The sequence below is a fragment of the Amaranthus tricolor genome, chromosome 12, assembly GCF_026212465.1.
Source record: "Amaranthus tricolor cultivar Red isolate AtriRed21 chromosome 12, ASM2621246v1, whole genome shotgun sequence".
In the NCBI taxonomy this organism is placed as follows: domain Eukaryota; kingdom Viridiplantae; phylum Streptophyta; class Magnoliopsida; order Caryophyllales; family Amaranthaceae; genus Amaranthus; species Amaranthus tricolor.
Window position 1 is genome coordinate 4,037,404 of NC_080058.1, and position 20,353 is coordinate 4,057,756.

Below are 20,353 nucleotides of genomic sequence, written 5' to 3' on the forward strand. Positions count from 1 at the left end.
TCTAATAAAATGGAGTTATAGACGTTGATGAAAAAGACTATCTAAATCTATATTACAATTCACAATATTTGCATCAAATACTATGCACAACTCCGTACAATTTGCAGCTGGGAATTTCCTCTGAGCTGCGGTTGCTTCTTTAGTCAATCGTTACTTACATTGTTACACAGTTGCCTCAATAATAAAGCTGCCCAGAAGGCCCTCGGTTTTTTTTTCCTTCTACTTTTCGAGTATAAATTTTGCTAAACCTTATGTACCACCATTACATCTAAGAATATGCAAATTTATTCAGTTCGCAGTCAAGGCACATGAATTACAGAAATCTCCTGGGCATCGGTGAGCTTTGCTCGTCCACATGTGAAGGGACAACAAGGTGGTGCAACAACTTAGAACTTCACATATCTGAGCAAATGAAGGGCACAGATTCGGCTCACTGAATTTTCCGAGATGAATGAATAAATTAGCTTTGCTCGTCCGCATGAGAAGGGGCAACGAGGTACTGCAACGACTCAAGAGCTTCACATAGCTGAGCAAATGAAGGGCGCAGATTCGGCTCACTGAATTTCCCAAGATGAATGAATAATAAATAAGTCAAGCGTGAAAAGAACCCAATGCTTAAATCTTTAATGCAATAAAAAAGCATGCTGTAAACAAAGACTCGAGAACTTACAACTGCCAACATTTCCACATGATACTAGCAACCAAAGGATGAAGTTCTTTGGGGATCTCTAGGCGCCGATTCTGGAAACCTACTGCACCCACAACTTGCATCGGGTTCATTCCACTCCAAGGCAATCTCAGTGTTGCAAGCTCCCACAAGATCACTCCAAAGCTATAAACATCACATCTGTGCTACCGTAACATGGTTTCAGTCATTGTAGCAGAAATAGCCAAATCAGGCATTATCATTAGGGTACACATTTGATATGTGGCATGATGGCATAGGAGAAACTCAGGGCGGAGAAAAATTGAAAAGTTCTTTGAAGGCCTTAAGGATTTTAAAAAATTATGATATTTTCTAACGATTTTGAATTAAAACACCTAACATATATTACACAATGTGATACTAAGGCCTCTAATTTTTCGGTGAAAAACGATCGCCAAATACGTTACGATGCTAAGAACAAACAACAACAAACAATATAAAGTTTGACAACGTAAATAAAAAGGACACAAAGATTTATGGAGGTTCACCCAATGATGGCTACGTCCTCCGTGGTGTGTAGTTTATGTTTATATTATATCAAAAGAATACAAACAACACTTCAATATGAAGAATTACAATTGAGATAGAGATAACAAACAAGAAAGACTATGTGTTTGGCTTAGGGGTTGTGTTTGATGTGTTTGATGTGTGAGTATGAGAGCCCTATTTATAGTACTAGATACATGAAGATGAATGGCTCACATAAATACATAGTTAATATTGAATAATGAATACTAAGAAATAACTCTAGGAACTTGGAAGGTCAAAAATCAGCATCCCACGCACATCAGAGAGACCGCTCGACTGAACAGAGAGCTCGCTCGGGTCGAGCGGCTCGGTCGAGCGAGAAGTAGCCAAATCTGGTGCATTCTGACTGACCGCTCGACCCACCAAAAGGCTCGCTCGGTCGAGCGAATGGGTCGAGCGACCCTACAGTTTCCTCTGACAGAAACTTGATTGAGCATACTAAAATCAAACCTTTACATATTCTTCATTAATCTTCATTAACACCCATAATTCTTCATGAATACTCCACACATAATTACACCCATTTAGTTACCACCATCCAAGAGTCACACTCATGAATTCACCACATTTATGTGCACTCAAGTCACACATTAGTATACTACCACATTAGTATACTACCATTCACAACAATCTCCACCTTGACTTGAGTTCACCCAAGTCACAACATTCATCAATTCACTTCATAATAAAAACATACACACCTCAAAAATGCCCCAAGAGGGCATTACTTCAAGCAAGGAGCTAAACCTACCAAGTCAACACATAATTCAAACTTGGTAGTAGGTAATGACTTTGTCATCATGTCGGCCAGATTTTCCGTAGTGTCAATCTTTTTCAATAACACCCTTTTGTGCTCAACTTCATCCCGGATGAAATTATACTTAATATCAATGTGCTTGGATCTTCTATGAAATGTATTTTGATTTCTAGCCAAATGAATTGCACTTTGACTATCACAATGCACACTTACCTCACACACTTTATTGCACATCTCACCAACAAGACCTTTAAGCCATTTTGCCTCTTTGAATGACTCGGCCACGGCTATGTACTCCGCTTCGGTTGTAGAGAGGGCAACCACATCTTGCAACGATGATTGCCAACTAATCGCCGAACCACCCAAAGTAAACACAAACCCACTTGTGGACTTTCTATTATCTATATCACCACCATAATCCGAGTCACAAAACCCGATTAGCTCGCTTGCATTTTTCCCATACATGAGACAAATATTTGAAGTATCTTTCAAATACCTCAATAACCATTTTAGTGCCTCCCAATGTCCCTTCCCCGGATTAGACATATATCTACTCACCAAACTCACCGCATGAGCAATGTCGGGTCTAGAACATACCATAGCATACATAACGCTACCAACGGCACTAGTATATGGAATTCTTACCATTTGCTCTTCATCCGCCTTTGTTTGTGGACACAAATTCTTGGATAATTTGAAATGAGAAGCAAGAGGAGTAGACACACCCTTAGCATCATCCATAGAGAAACGTCGCACAACTTTCTCAATGTACTTCCTTTGACTAAGGTATAAGACACCCTTAGCCCGATCTCTCAAAATCTCCATCCCAAGAATCTTCTTGGCTTCACCAAGATCTTTCATATCAAATTCACTTGAAAGCAACTCTTTCAAGTTCTCCACCTTAAACAAAGAACTACATGCTACTAGCATGTCATCAACATATAAGAGCAAATATAATAAAGAACCATCTTCAAACTTCTTAAGATAGACACAACTATCATAAGAACTTCTAATAAAATCATGTGAAATCATAAAGGAATCAAGCCTTTTGTACCATTGCCTTGGAGATTGCTTCAACCCATACAATGACCTCTTCAATCTACACACATAATTTTCCTTACCGGCTACCTCAAAACCTTCCGGTTGCTTCATAAATATTTCTTCTTCAAGCTCACCGTGAAGAAAAGCCGTTTTTACATCCAATTGATGTAATTCCAAATCCTCCATCGCCACCAAAGCAAGCAATGCCCTTATAGAAGAGTGTTTCACCACCGGTGAGAAAACCTCATGAAAATCAACACCCTCAATTTGAGAGTATCCCTTTGCAACTACCCTTGCTTTGTAGATGGGAGGAATATCACTTGAAGGACCCTCCTTCCTCTTGAATATCCACTTGCACCCCACAATCTTCTTTTTCTTTGGCGCAACAACGATATCCCAAGTTTCATTCTTTGCAAGAGACTCCATCTCTTGCTTCATAGCAATCAACCACTTGCTTGAGTCATTTGAGGCCATAGCCTCCTTGTACGTACTTGGTTCATTTAACCCTTCGACTTCGCTAGCAATGTTGAGAGCATAAACAACATAATTACACTCTTCAATATACCTCCTTGGAGCCACGATCTTCCTTCTTTGCCTAGTTGTGGACAAAGGAGGAGACCTTTGTTGAACATCATCATCTTTCTCATCATCAACATTGGAAGATTCAACCTCCACTTGTGCATCATTATTTACATCATTATCAAAAGGTTTTTCAACATTAGATACAAGCATACTATTTTCATCAAAAACAACATCTCTAGAAACAATTATTTTCTTTGAATCATTACACCATACCCTATACCCTTTTACACCCACTCCATATCCCACAAAAATGCCTTTTTTAGCCCTTGGTTCTAACTTACCATCATTTACATGAATATAAGCTGGACAACCAAAGATCCTAAGACTAGAATAATTTACCGGAGTGTTGTACCACACCTCTTGTGGCGACTTGAACTTCAAGGCGGTATGAGGTGAACGGTTGATCAAATAACATGTCGTAGCCACCACTTCGGCCCAAAATTGCTTCCCCAAATTAGCTTGTTTTAGCATGCATCTAGCCCTTTCTAACAATGTTTTATTCATCCTCTCCGCTACACCATTTTGTTGAGGACGTCCTACACAAGTTCTATATCTAACAATACCTTCATTAGAACAATATTTGAGAAATTTACTATCAACAAATTCAAGACCATTGTCGGTTCTTAAGGTCTTGATGCTCCTACCGGTTTTATTTTCAATCATCTTCTTCCATTCCAAGAAGACATCAAAAACTTCATTTTTATGTTTTATAAAATAACACCAAACTTTCCTAGAGAAATCATCAATAAAGGTCAACATGTAGCTACAACCACTAAGGGAGGGCATTCGAGAAGGCCCCCACAAATCGGAATGGACATAATCTAAAATTCCCTTAGTGTTGTGAATGGCGGGTTCAAAACTAACTCTCTTGTGTTTCCCATAAACACAATGTTCACAAAAACCAAGGTTCCCAAATTTCTTCCCATCAAATAAACCTTGTTTAGAGAGTTCAAACATACCTCTTTCGCCCATGTGACCAAGCCTCAAGTGCCAAAGTTTGGTGTCATGATCGGACATTGTGCTTGTGGATACATTTACCGAGCCAAGAATGGTTGAACCTTGAAGAGCATACAAACTCCCATTCAACTTCCCCTTCATCACTACTAGTGAGCCCTTGGCAACCTTTATTACTCCACCTTCACAAGTGATTTTACACCCGATCTTATCTAGAGTACCCAAAGACAAAAGATTCTTTTTCAACCCCGGGACATACCTCACATCGGTTAAGGTCCTCACAATCCCATCAAACATTTTTATTCTAATGCTCCCAATCCCAACAACCTTACATGTAGTGTTGTTTCCCATGGTAACATTTCCCCATCAACACTTTCATAAGTTTGGAAGAAAGTTTTGTTGGGAGTCATGTGGAATGTGCACCCCGAATCAAGAATCCATTCATTATTATCTTTGTACTCATGTGTGGCAACAAGAACATCACCATCATCACTATCATTCACATAACTAGCATTAGCATTGCTAGTTCCTTCCCTAGCCTCTTCCTCAATTTTCTTTTTAAGCTTTCAACAATCCTTCTTGATGTGGCCCTTAAGCTTGCAATAATTACAAGTTTTATTTTTATTTGGCCTAATGGACTTGGACCTCCCTTTACCCTTGTTTCCACTCCCACTAGTGGAACCTTTCTCTTGTGACCTCCCCCTTACAAACAAACCATCACTAGCATTGCTTGGTGACTTTTGTGATAATTGTGTATCAATGAGGTCCCTTTGTGTCAAGGCACTCTTCACATCATCACTACTCAAATTATCTCTACCATAAAGTAGAGTTTCTCTAAAATTTTTATAAGAAGGGGGTAGAGAACATAAAAGATAAATAGCCAAGTCTTCATCATCAAGATTGACATCAATGTTTTGCAAATCCATAACAATGGAATAAAACTCATCTAAGTGAGGTTTTAAAGGTTTACCTTCCTCCAAGCGTAAATCGTAGAGTTTACTTTTCAAAAGTAGCCTATTAGTAACACTCTTGGCCATGTAGAGTGATTCCAACTTCTCCCATATACTCTTGGTTGTTGTTTCTTTAACAACCTCTCTTAGAACTTCATTGGAAAGGCATAATTGGATTGCCGATAATGCCTTAGTGTCTATCTCTTCCCATCTCGATGCGGACATTCCTTCCAGCATCTTATCTACACCATCAATGGCCTTATGCACACCATTTTGAATCAAAATGGCTCTCATTTTGACTTGCCATAAGCCAAAGTTTACATTCCTATCAAACTTCTCAATGTCGAGCTTCATTGTAGTCATGATTTTCAAATAACAACTTCTAAAACACCGTAAAAAACAACTTGGCTCTGATACCAATTGAAAAACGATCGCCAAATACGTTACGATGCTAAGAACAAACAACAACAAACAATATAAAGTTTGACAATGTAACTAAAAAGGACACAAAGATTTAAGGAGGTTCACCCAATGATGGCTACGTCCTCCGTGGTGTGTAGTTTATGTTTATATTATATCAAAAGAATACAAACAACACTTCAATATGAAGAATTACAATTGAGATAGAAATAACAAACAAGAAAGGCTATGTGTTTGGCTTAGGGGTTGTGTTTGATGTGTTTGATGTGTGAGTATGAGAGCCCTATTTATAGTAGAAGATGAATGGCTCACATAAATACATAGTTAATATTGAATAATGAATACTAAGAAATAACTCTAGGAACTTGGAAGGTCAAAAATCAGCATCCCACGCACATCAGAGAGACCGCTCGACTGAACAGAGAGCTCGCTCGGGTCGAGCGGCTCGGTCGAGCGAGAAGTAGCAAAATCTGGTGCATTCTGACTGATCGCTCGACCCACCAAAAGGCTCGCTCGGTCGAGCGAATGGGTCGAGCGACCCTACAGTTTCCTCTGACAGAAACTTGATTGAGCATACTTAAATCAAACCTTTACATATTCTTCATTAATCTTCATTAACACCCATAATTCTTCATGAATACTCCACACATAAGTACACCCATTTAGTTACCACCATCCAAGAGTCACACTCATGAATTCACCCCATTTATATGCACTCAAGTCACACATTAGTATACTACCACATTAGTATACTACCATTCACAACATTCGGGATCCAGTGCGGTTGAACATGTTGAACATGCTCAGACCTCCCCTGAAGAAACTACAACAAAGAAAAAGCACTCACTTCTCATTTGACGGTTCATTTCGATGTACTTCGGGAGCCATCCATTCAGAATGCAACAATAAATGTGTTTGTTAGCATAGGATAAAGTAACATACCCAAATAAAGAAAAGAAAAGAACAAGTTGAACACCAAAGCCAATATCCTTACAGTTCTGGCAGTTGATTTAGATGACAAAAATGTATTATGCTTCAACCTTGACAATCCAAAATCACATACCTGCAATGACAAACTCTCATTAACAAAGTAACCTTAGCTACTCTATAGCATGGCAAGGGGGAGCAAGGATGGTCTAGAGAAATGAAATGGTACTTTTGTAAACAGGCACTATATAAGAAATCACGTAGAGGAGCTAAGAGAGAAACATTCTCTCTACTCCCATTCTCATTTTTGCCCAATACAATGGAACAGCTAAAGGATAGATCCACAGGCAAGTGGAAGATACAAAAGTACAAGAATGGGGTTAGCTACATGAAGCAAAACAAAAGAGTGAAATTTTCACTAATAAAGATTATTCAGCACTATCTAATACTAACAATAATATGTAATACTAATCCGCAACCAACAAAATCAATTCCAAATTCCAATGATCATCTAAATATATTCCCATCCTCCATTTATTCCAATATATTTTCCTAACTCATAAGCTCTAGCAAATCTCAATTCTTCATGACATCTTCGGCCGAGCTTCTCCTGTCTAAGATCCCCAAAGAAATTTAACAGATTGAAAGTGTTTCATTCTTGGCAAGCACAATCGAAAGTGAAAAGGCAAATTAATTTTGTTTCAATCACCTTAACATTCCAATTCTTGTCAACTAGCAGGTTGGGTGATTTTAAGTCACGGTGCACAATGGTTGGTGTGCTTGTATGCAAGCAATTCATGCCTCTCGCCTGCAATCGATTAATGTCATTGCACTTCCATGAAAATAAATAATAGTCAAATGGGGAAGATCCATACCACATCCAAAGCCATCTTTATTCTACGTTTTTCATCAATTTGACAATTGCGACGATGGAGAATACGGAACAAGCTTCCTCTACAATAGCAAAACAAATTACAACAAAGATTAGATTTAAAATTTCTGCATTTCAGTCTTCATGCCAATAAAATCACCACTGCACCCCTTCTTCCCTCTCGACAAAAAAATTATCGTAAGTACACAGAAAGCACGTAATAACCGATTCAAAGCGGCTAGAACTTCCTCAAAATACTAAAGCATGCAAGCGGAACCTAATGTAAGTTAAGATGCAAATCAACGTTACATGCAACAAAACCAATAGATGATTTACAGTTGCGGACACCAAAGATTGTGATTATTGGTAGTTGAAACAGAAAGCTCAGCTCAAATGCCAGTTGCATCAAAAACATAAGGTAAAAGGTCAAAAGGAAAAACACTGCATTTGCTTAAGATGAAATTCAAATTAGAATGCGAAATATTTTTTCAGAGAATTACTTTTGCCATGATCATGAGATGTCCTCAAAATAATTACCCTGAACTTTTTAAAGACAGTTCTATGAACTCTCATATGTACTCCTCAATCAATTGATTCTTTGGAGTGGCATATGGTTTAGACACAAAAGAATGTGTAAAGGTAAAAGGTATATTAGACATATCACCATTTCTATGCCTAATGTGACGAAATTTATTTTGCATCCAAGGTAGTAAGTCACCCCAGATGTATTTCACAATTTTCTATGAAACAATTAGCACAAATTGCATGCCAAATTAAGAAAATTCACCAACACACCAATATTTTTTAGTTATGAAGCATAGATAATTGCAATCACGGGTCGATAGTAAAAAGGTACATTGTATCATGTGGTTCTTATTTATGTGAAGTTGCATAATATGCTGATAATTGCATAATTTGATTCTAAGGATGATGTACCCTTATATAGAGGCTCATACATCATTCTAAAATCCTCACTTAACTGACCATCAATAGTACATTAACACCCAACATTTAACATGGCAATAAACTCTATAATAATGCATGACAATAAAACCATATTAAAGCTCACCATTATTCCTAGTTTAATTGCCCCTTCAATACACCATTAAGTGACACATTAACTCACCCATAATTAGCAACTAATCATATTATTAATTGTCTTTTATTGCACCCTTAATGTTGCTCTCAACATGATGTGTCTTCTTTTGAGTTATTGAGTCACTACCATCACACAGATAATTTGGTACTTACACTAACAATAAAACTTATGCAAGTAAGAACGATTCTTTTTCTAGCTAAATCTGTATAAATTTAATTGGATTGATTAGATCCTATTGATCTTTTCAATATAAATCCCATCATTTTATTTATTCCATTTGACTATACAAAATTCCAGATTTAGACTACAAGGACCTGTTTTCCACAGCTCAGCTTAGCTTAACACTAATCAGTTCACTTTTGGTTCATCACTTTTACTCTCACATTTGCTATTATTTCACCTCTTCTCAGCTAAGTTCAGTTTATTTCAGTTGTGTTCCTTTAGCTGTTGAAAGCATGTCCTAAATAATGTCTCATCAACTTCTTTTCTTTCACGATTTCAACAACTTCTACAAAAATAGTATCTCTCTTTATCTACTGACAATTTATTTATTCTTATTCATCATACAAATGACCCAACCAACATGCCAAAGCCTTGATACAACAACAATGTCAGAGCCTTAATCCCAAAACATTGGGGTCGGCTAAAACAACAATGCCAAAGGCTCGATAGAAGAGAAAATTAATGGAGGGAGTATGAGTAGCAATTCACAGAAAGTACCTAGGGTGAAATTCAGATACAATCGAGAAATTTGGTGGGCGAGTAACAGCACCCATACAGGACCACATTGGGGTGACGCAGTCTGTGCATTATACGAAGCTGTATAAAAAAGAAGATTAATCCACTTTCGGATACATATAAGTGAGCAATAATCAATTAGTCTCTTCGAAGATATTACAACACATCTATAATGTTATCTAATAAGAACATCCAAGAAAAAATGCATATTTAATAAAATTAACATCAGAACAATTCATTTAAGAAGTTCACTGAAGTCAGTTCACAGACAATAACATCTTGTGTGATGCCAGTATGATCCCACAGGAAGGCCTGATGGGGAAGAATTCAGCACTTGAGGTAAAACAACTCTTAAAGATGATATAACTAGAATAGAGAAGTTCACGAAAATGTAAATCCAAAGCATGACTATTTTCCACGAAGAAAGATGATGCAATCAGTCAAAGTAACACCATAACTCTATAAAATTAACATGATACAATGAGATTTCATTTCAACTCATCAACAATAGCATCCTCTGCTCTAAACTTTAACATGATGCACCCACTATTCTTATTGGTGAGTGATTCCTCTTAGTCCCATATTTTTGTCATTATAAAGGGTGAATATCATAACATAATAACTAGAAACAATCTTTTCAATTATGTTCTGCACAAAAGTGGTTTCACACTCACCTCTCTTTTGAACTCAGCTAAAGCAGCCCCTGAGAAATCCTGGTCCAAAAATTTTTTGACGGCAGCTTCCTGCAGTGAGAAAAGGTACACCAACAACTTCCTCCTCATCCCTAGCAACAAAAATTTCCAGACAACAAGATTAAAATACATTGTATAGCAACAAAAATGGACCACGGATCAAAAACAATTGTTCAACAGAGGTAAAGTTATAGTGTGAAGAGCAAAAGATATGTCTAATCATAAAAGCTCCTCATCCCTAGCTAAGAGTACACAAATATTCACTAATATATGAGCCTAATATAGGATCTAAAAAAACCACAACCATACAAAAAGAATTAAGGACAATAATTTTGAATAACAAAGTAACCCAACACTCAATATACAAGACCTTCCACTTAATTTTACATACCCTCTTCGATTTAAAAAAAGCATTGAAAGCATAAAACCGAACAATTACAAATGTTCCAGAATTATTTCTAACTATATTCTAAGAGTAATCATAGCTAATTATAAGTATACCACCAGTGAACCCAAACTATCTATAATATTTATGCTGTAAATAATCTGATGATGTGGAAAACTAATATTTTTCGCAATGAATCTAAGAAACATAATTTCATTACAATAAAAGATTAAAAGCTTATTCCTTCTCTTTGTCATTCCAGAAAAAATGAGAACAGTTGTTTCAGTCACTAACTTCCACAATTCAAGGAATTTAGCAATTTAATCAAGATAGAGCTAGAATAAGCAACTAATGATTTAGTCATTTATATCTCCATCACTAAGTACACCAAAATTCACGTGTATTGCACGATACCAAGACCTATCAAAACAGTTCGGCAGGCAGGTCAAGTCTATTCTTTTTCTGATGAGTCGTATTGTCGGGTTTGGGTGAGGTTCGGATTGACCAACGCGTCAAGGACACATAATCATTATCATGGCTATATATTCAAAAGTATCAAAAAACAAAGTACAAAATTCAGAAATTTTCAGCTGGCATTTGAAGTCAAATCCATTACTTGCTAATATCGCATTAAAAATTTTACCGTGCCATTCCAGTCACCATGATAAACCTCTCCATATGAACCTGTTCAGCGCAAGAAAAGAACTACTTAATGGTGGAATGAAAAGCAATTACATAAGAGAGAGTATTAGTGATTCTGCTAAATCAAAAATGGTTTAAATTTCAATCTAATATCAACCAGGAAAACGGTAGCTTTTCCGCTGTTTTCACTTAGATTGGGACCAAGTTATGACTAATAGATAAAAAAAAGTGACATAAGAACCTAAGTTCATTATAGGAAGGAAGTATGAAGAGAACATAGAAAATCAAGCAACATAAGCCACATCTTAGACAAATATGTAAGTAAATGAAATTGATTTATGAGTACTACTCAACTATAAAGTGAAAGGAAAAGACAAATTTTGATACCTAATCCGATTCGTTCACCGAGGACAAGGTCTTCCCACTATATATCACATTCACCCACATCATCAAGCATTTGATCAGCCGCATTTCCTGCAGTCTCTGCAGGTCCTAGACTGGAATGATTTAATATCATTCCCGTTCCTATAAATCCGTCAGTGGTGCACTTCCCATCATTCTGGAATTCATAAGCTCCTCTTTTTCTTTCTTTTTCTTGACCAAGTATCTTACCAGAAGAATCCGCATCCTTCAAGAAGTCTTTTAGGTCAGAGTCATTTCCAACTTCACATGGAAGAGGCTTATCATTCTGACCGCTGCTGGGTATAGCAGTTATTGCAATACTCAAGAACTGCCAACATCAACATGCACAACATTCCAAGTCAAACTACCCAACTCGGAACCAGTTCTATACACACATTGGGAAACCATTAAGTAGGACAAAGTTGCAGGTGGCACTCTGGAATCCTTGTTTCCTTGGTTTTTCCTTGGGAATAAACTTTCAAAAAAATCATGGTCTTTCTTCCCGGGAATATAATTAATAGCTCAATTGTTTTTCCACATCAAGGGGGAAGGAGGAATTCTGTGGACAGCATCATTCCTAAATCTCTGAGACTCATCAATCTCATATTGGGATTTGTTTTGTAGCGAAGCTTGGCCCGACCCTTGTAAAATAAATGGATTAAGTTCCGCAAAAAGATTTCTTGCATCACCAGAAGTGCCTTGATTATAGGGTACTACATTAACATTCAACCTGTTGCCATCACCAATTGTAAGGGCTCCACGGTGTGGTTTGAACAAAGACGCCCCCACAGCTGATGTTGAGGATAAGTCCAATTGATTATAAGGATTAGAATGACTGGAAGCTCTAGAAGGGTCAGCACCCATGTCATTACTGGTACTTGGAGATGAAGACAATGATTCCATCTTTCCAGAAATCGAATTTTGACCAATATGGCAAATGCTGTCAGCAGAAGAGGCTCCACTAGACAAAGAATTTAACGGCTTTGGACCAGAAGCATCCTTCACACTTAATACATCAGCCGGTAACAGGGTTCCAGGGCCAGCCATGAGATCAACCAAATACTCCCTGCGCCAGTTTGTCAGATAGTTATGTGACACAGCTTATAAACCTACAGATCATATCAATTGCCAGAAATTCAAGACATGTACTGTGTTACAAACAGAAGCAGTTGAACTTGAATTTAAAATATACGGGTCAAAATGCCAAACCAAGTCGAATTATTTTTCCAGGAAATTAGAAAAATCAACACAACCTAGGCTCCACCGAGAGGGAAAAAAGGGAAGATTGAATCCTTAGGAAATGATAAACCTTACACATCCACTGTCTACCTATGAAATGTAAAAACAATGGCATGTAAAATGTGCACTACTTAACATCAATGCTAACAATTTGCAAATGGAATCATGATCGAGCTAAAACCAGTAATGTAAATTCTCTATATAAGTAACAATCCTCATATCCTATTAAAATATGCACTGAAAATAGGAATGAGTAAGTATAGAGTATGGACTCTTTTACTGAAAATCTAAGCAATTATTCTATGAATCATGTCGATGCTTAAGCATAATCATAATAAGCAAGTAAACTACTTGAAAAACTACAAATTCAAACCCAAGATCATGAATGCTTGATTTGTTTTAAGATGTGAGATGAATGCACTGATGATATGAACTGTATCACAAAGAAAATTGTCAATATATGAAGTTCGTAGTTCACAGTACAACACATAATAGTACTATATTCCAATAATTGCACACATTATACGTTACATAGAAATTATAAGATAAAGAAGTTGCACCAATTTCATTCCAATTATTACCTTTCATCAGCCATCTTTATTATATTAACAGCACCATCTTCATTGCCAATGTAATGACTGCCTTTCACAAGTCTACATTTTATCCCAACACTGTCAGCTAATACCTACATGTTAGGAAATTGTTACAGGGAAAAGAAAAACTAGAGATGGAAGACATCTTGCAGACGTTGTGATAAATAAGTTCAGACTTCATGAACAGTAAAATTAAAGAAAAACAGAGCTAAGGAGGGCAAATCCTATGCACTTCAAAAGATAACTACACCATTCTCCACCTCAATATATGAGGGAATTCCAAAAATTATTAAACCATACAATAAGTAATAAGAATGATAGCCTTTCCATGTATTATGAATAGAGTAATGTAGAATAAGAACCATCTGCTGCACAATATACTTTCAAAAAGCATCAACTATTAAAAACTTATTATAATAATGACTTCTACAGATATTATACAGATATAATGAATAAAAATCATAGATTCATCTTGAGAACCACTCAAGACTAGAAGTAACTAACATTATATTCACGGAGACTTGCATGCAAATACATTTGTTTTCTAAATTCTATTCTCTTGTATTGTGTCCTAAATGCAATCAACATTAAAAAGAACGTGCAAAAAGAGGGAGGGCGCTTCAAAATCAAAAAGATCACTGTTCAATAAACAAAACGAAAGGGAATTTATTTATTTTTAAGTCCCTAGTGAATGATTTTATGTGAATCTTCTCATTTTCAGCTAAACACGAAGAACAGTTTCTAATAATTTGCGCATAGAGGAGCCAAGGTTCAACTTTAACCTATTTCGCATAGGCTCTTGTAAAAATTCACACAAGTTAATTGCATATCAGAAGATTATACCTGTGTTCATGACAAAATCAACCAACGCTTTTTCAACAGTAATCAAAGTTATGAAAAATAAACAATATGTCAACATTACAAGTAATGCAGCAACTAACCTTAAAGAGCAAAGCCCGATGGCGTGACAAGCCAACTTTTACAGAGCCAATCGGAAAGACACTTGTATGAAGAGATGTTCTCAATTCCGTGCTAATCTCCATCCACTTTGCTAATTTAATGCCTGCATCCCTAACTGGTCCCCCCATATGCTGTGTCACAAGTTCAGCAAGCCTTTGAACCAAGGTGTCAACCTTAGATATAGGACAGTCTAATGCAAAACAATGAGCAACTTGTTCCAACTCCACAAGTGTTGGATCAAATGTCCTATTAACTATCACAGCCTCAAATCCAGAATCACCTGCGTTTGTTTGAGGTCTGCAATAGAAGGCATCTTTCCTTGGATTGTTGGATCTATAGAAATGCGAAATACGTCAAAGAAACCATCTACTACTTTCTCGTCATAATCAAGTACATTGTATTTAGCACACCGCAATAAGCAGCAAGCCAGCGTATACTGTCATAGGAAATGTAAAAGACAGCTAAGCTTAATAAATCCACTGATAAGACGCCTAGATAAATAACTAGAGCTCCTCTGGATTTTCATATCTACCACTATCAAAACAAGCAGGCATATTTCACCTGAATGAATTTTTCAAAACAAAATTGTCATCTGAAATTGCTTTCTCAAACCCAACAAGACATTTAGACTTGGTACAACAATTATCTGAAAATTTAATGAGAAAGAGAATAAAATGGTATGAAAAAGATAAAGGAGAGGGGAGATTATCACCCTTGTTGGAGAAAGGGGAAATATTTCCATTCCTACCCACTAGGGTAGATATTTACCCTCAACATATAGTGAATAATTCCTCCATTCCTTCTTCTTCATCACTTCACAACCACTCCTTCCCCTCTACAACAATTATATTCTCTTAAATCAATGAATACCTCTTAATTCACAAGTATGGTAGTATGGTGCTTGGCCAAAGATTAAGGGTGGATAAGTAAGATGACGATGTAAGTTGTGAGCTTAAGAGCATGGATAAAAACAGAATGTTATATGATCACAATATAACAGCTTTTAAGCTTGCCAAACCGTAAAACCTCGTTACATAACTTGTGATTTAAAATATGAAATAACAACCATTATGAGTTGTTATTCTAACATATTAGCCATTATTATCTTTTAATTAGAGTGTGTTAGGTTCTGAAAAGTCTATTATAAGCTTTAATTTAAATGTGTGATTAAAAACTCAAATAACTATGATAAAACAGATTTTTTTTTATCAAATTCACAATTCACAATTCACATAGCAACATCTGCAAAACGAGTGATAATACTGCAAGCTGTTGCGCAAAGTGCAAAAATGTGGTAATGGCCACGATCGCACCATCCAATAGATGAATAACAATGCGGTAACGATCACAATCGTTGTAGCAGAACGACAATGCGATAATGGGGGTGGTGCAGTTATTGTAACTCCTAAATATCAATCAAAAGCAAGAGATATCCCTTGTTACGCCTAAAACACGGTTTTTCACACCTATTCAATGCGGGGAATATAGGCTTACTCTTTTGAAAACCTTAATAACACAGTAGACATAATGTGATGCGGTCTTGTCTTTGCACTATGGTGTCGCATCCAAAACATGACAACCATTACCATAACCACAAAGACATCTACATTTTTTTATGATCAAGAGCCTAAGTTCAGATCATGTAAGTTTATAATTTAAAACAAAAATGTGATGCTGATTTTTGGATGGACAGACTACATATTCAAAATCACAAAGATCATTACTGTCTCCACACTGACGACCATAGATCAACCCGAAAAAGGTTCACTTAGTTCGCACAAAACACTGGCATGAAGCTAATCCTGAATTAGTACTACTATCATAAATATCATTCCTATCCACAACTTGATTTGAATTTATGTCCGGTTTACATAGGCCTGGTCATTTAATTAAAAAAGCCTATTGATATTGATTATTGTAAGTTGTAACATTATACTCCCTCCTACTGTAGTCAAATGTCTCATTTGGATTTTCACAATTGCCGATGCACTATTTCAATCCTAAATATATCTAATCGTGCTTGATTAAAAATTATAAATAGTTGATATTAATAAAATTTAGAATAAAACGAATCAAACAAGATCTCACTTAATCATTTTCTAACTTATAGATTGAAAATAAAATTATAAAATACAAACTAAGAGTGATAGATGAATAATGCCAAAAAAACAAATGAGACATTTGATCAAAATAGGAGGAAGTATAAGTGCATAACGCATAAAAATGGCACTCTGAGTTGGTGACTACTCACATTGTCCCATTGACTTTGGGACAATAGTTTTTCTATGTGAGTTTTTTTTTGCAAATTGTGGCAATCTCAATCGACACAGGAGTAAATTCACAATTGTCAGCAAACGCAGTCTGCCACTCATTTGACGATGTGGAATCAACAGTTTCATTTCTATCCAAAACCACAACACTCGTTCACACTAACAAAGTTTCTTCAATGATCATGATTTCAGAAACTGTAAATAGTCCAAATCAATTCTAGCCAGAGTTCATCCGAAACAAAAAAATCGAAAATAAAAATAACTTCATTCAGAAAACTAGTCCTAAATTCATCAATAATACCTCCAAAATGAGGTCAAAGAACACATAAACATAATAAACTTAGGGTTGAGCACTAGTCAATTCATATCAAAAAAAAAATTAATTTTCATCAAAATAACTAACAATTAAGAGTAACTCACCCAAAACCGGCGTGCCAATACCTCACCAGAAAGGCAGAAACCTCCTTATCTCTTCCATTATCAATACAATTAGACTCTCCTAAACTCAACAAAGTGACAGCACGGATCTGATCATTCTACGAATGATTTCGAAAATCAGAAGTGGAAGCACTAATCGCCATAGCAAGCTGCATATCAAAATCCTTGTTGTGCGATAGCGAAAGCGATGAACAGTAATGAAACAATAAGAAATTCAATGCAAACAATAAGAGAATGACACAAGAGATTTAACGTGGTTCACGTGGTAGCTATGTCCACGTGGTAGCTACATCCACGGGCATGAGATCAAATAATTTCACCATGATCCCAAAGAAAAAGAATTTACAAGATGAATTCCAATCACTCTCACAAATTATAATGACTCTATTGTGATCTCTCTTAATTTGTAAATCATAATAAAACCTAACCCTAAGAGGGGTATTTATATTAATACTCTCATAAAAGAGTCCATAGCTTAATTATCACAAAATAACCTGCCCACAAGAAGAAGTAACTGTCAATTACGTGGAAGAAAAAACTGCTCCATCTTTCCCGCTCACAAAGCCGACTCGGTTTCCACAAATGAAGACCAACTGCCAAGTCGGCGTAAGCTACTGAACAAAACATCATATTTCCAGAACCCACAGCCGACTCGGCTGTCACCCAATGTGCCTCGACGCCGAGTCGGCGATACTCGATAATAGCACGCCACGCCGAGTCGTCTTCTTCGTTGGCCACCACAACGCCGAGTCGGCGTTGCCTACTAGATTCCTTCGTGAACCCAGCCCTTGATTCATCTAAAACATCAAGACAAGACTCTAGTCGAGTCATCATCTTCAACAATCCTCTTGAGATGATAAATAATGTCCTTGACGAAGATGATACTGATTCTCGACTAAATCACCAACAGCAACAGAAGCTCCATGATCAGAGGAAACAGAAATGGATTGCGTCGCCATAGATGAAGAAGCTGTAGTTGCAGAGGACGAAGAAGACGTCGAAGGCTGAGATAGCGAGGACGAAGAAGAAGAAGGATTAGGTAGGGTTCATAGACGAAGAAGAAGAAGAAGAAGAAGGCTGATATGGCTCTTATGGAGCTTTTTGAGAATGTGCTTTATTTTTGCTGCTGCTGGTTCGAGAAAATTGTGGTCTGGGAGTCTGGGACTTTATATAGTGTGTGGAATGGAGAGATTTTCGCGTCTCGACTCAAGAGCATAAAGGAATTATGAAAGAGTGGGAATGTGTGAGGGGTAGGGATGCAGGCCAGGCGAGGCGGGGCGGGGCGAATAGGAGACCCGTTCCATTGGTTCCCGGTTTGATGGGTCATGGGGCGGGTACGGATATAAAATTCATATCCACCGCGGGGATGGGGATGGGTTTTAGGTGGTACCTGCCCTATCTCCGTCAAGCCCCGCCTCAAGATATGTACAAATTTTGGGATTTTGGATATTTGTTTGAGATTTTGGTTATGTGTTTGTTTGAGACTTTAGATATGTGTTTGTTTGAGACTTTGGATATGTAATTGTTTGAGACTTTGAATGTGTGTTTGTTTGAGACTTTGGAGTTTGGATATGTATTATGGGTTTTAAGGCTCAAATGATTGAATATAAACATGTGGCACAGATGGGTATTAAGCGGGGATTTGACGGGTGGTGGGGCGAGAAAAATAGGTATTAAACGGGGATGGATACCCAGATGGATGGTGGGGCGGGGATGGTTTTAGGTACAAACCCATCGGGGAGGGGATGGGGGAAAAAAATTATACCCGCCGTGGGGATGGGGACGGGGATGGGTATTGCATTAACAGATGGGAATGAGGATGGGAATTCCAATCCCCGCCCCGCCCCGTCCCGTTTACATCCCTAGTGAGGAATGAGTGATGAGAAGATTTTTGTTTGGCGACAGGGTTAAGAAAGGGTGTTATTAAACACCGCCATTCTTTTTATTTTATCATCACTCTTTCAATAAAATTACGAATTTGTCTCTGGACTTTAAAAAATCACGAATTTATCACTGGACTTAAAACTTGCTTAATAAATGTAAATCGCACTTAATAACACTATTATCACTTTAATCCCGAACATTTTTATCGCGACCCTATATATTAAATTTTCAGATGCGTCCTAAAAAAACGAAAATAAAATAATTATTAAATAATAATAATAACAATCACAATAATAATAATAATAATAATAATAATAATAATAATAATAATAATAATAATAATAACAAAAATAATATAAATAAAATTAATAATTATTATTTAAAAAGAAAAAAAAGAAAAAGGAACTCGCAGGAAAACCGTGAGCCAACCGCGGTTTTCCTACGAACTCCTTTTTTTAAAAAAAAAAATTAAAATAATACGATTCAAAAAAAAATTACCTCGATTAATTATTTGCGGATTGAATTTCTTAGTTTTTGCTCCAAAAATTTTATGTTATAATTTTGTTTTTTGAGTGTGATAAAGGAGTTATTTAGTGTGATGCGAGTATATATAAGAAATTTTAAGTCCAGTGAAAAATTCGTAATTTTTTAAAGTCAAGGGGCAAATTCATAATTTCATTGGGGATGACGATAAAATGAAAAGGGTGGCGATGTTTAAGGATTGGGTTAAGAAAACCAACTTACAAGCATAGCTTTGGTTTTTGGTATTTTTTTAGTTAATTTTTTTCATTTGAGTTGGGCCAGAGAATCTCTACGGGAAGGAGAGTAGTAATCATTCTCATAGTTGATGAGAATTAAATTTTTATCACGTATGTAACAAAAAAAAATTTTTTAACTGTTTGACTAACATAGAAAATTAGTTATAAATTGACAGTTAACATTGAATGAAATGCTCTACAAGGATAACAAAACAATGTTATTGCCTTATTGGAAGTTATTACAAATAGAGATAATTTGAAGAAATATTTAGACTTTATGGTTTTGTAATATTAAAGAGATATTTAAATAATTTTTATTTATCTTTTATTTTGGGTATTTGTTTTGGTGTTTTTTAGAGGGGTGTAATTCCAAAAAAGTAGTCCCCTACATATACTTGATTTCGGAACATCTTTTGATTTTATCATTTTTTTAGGCTATTGATGTTTGATCATGAAACATGTTAATGTTTTTATTTCTTATGAAAATAATTATCAAGTTCAAATTAATCCCAAATTA

At 36.4% G+C, this 20,353-nt stretch overlaps 1 pseudogene; it reads right to left on the reverse strand.

The window, feature by feature from the left end:
* Window positions 1–25: 25 nt before the first annotated feature.
* On the reverse strand, window positions 26–18,153 carry LOC130828455 (serine/threonine-protein kinase EDR1-like; annotated as a pseudogene).
* Window positions 18,154–20,353: the final 2,200 nt, after the last annotated feature.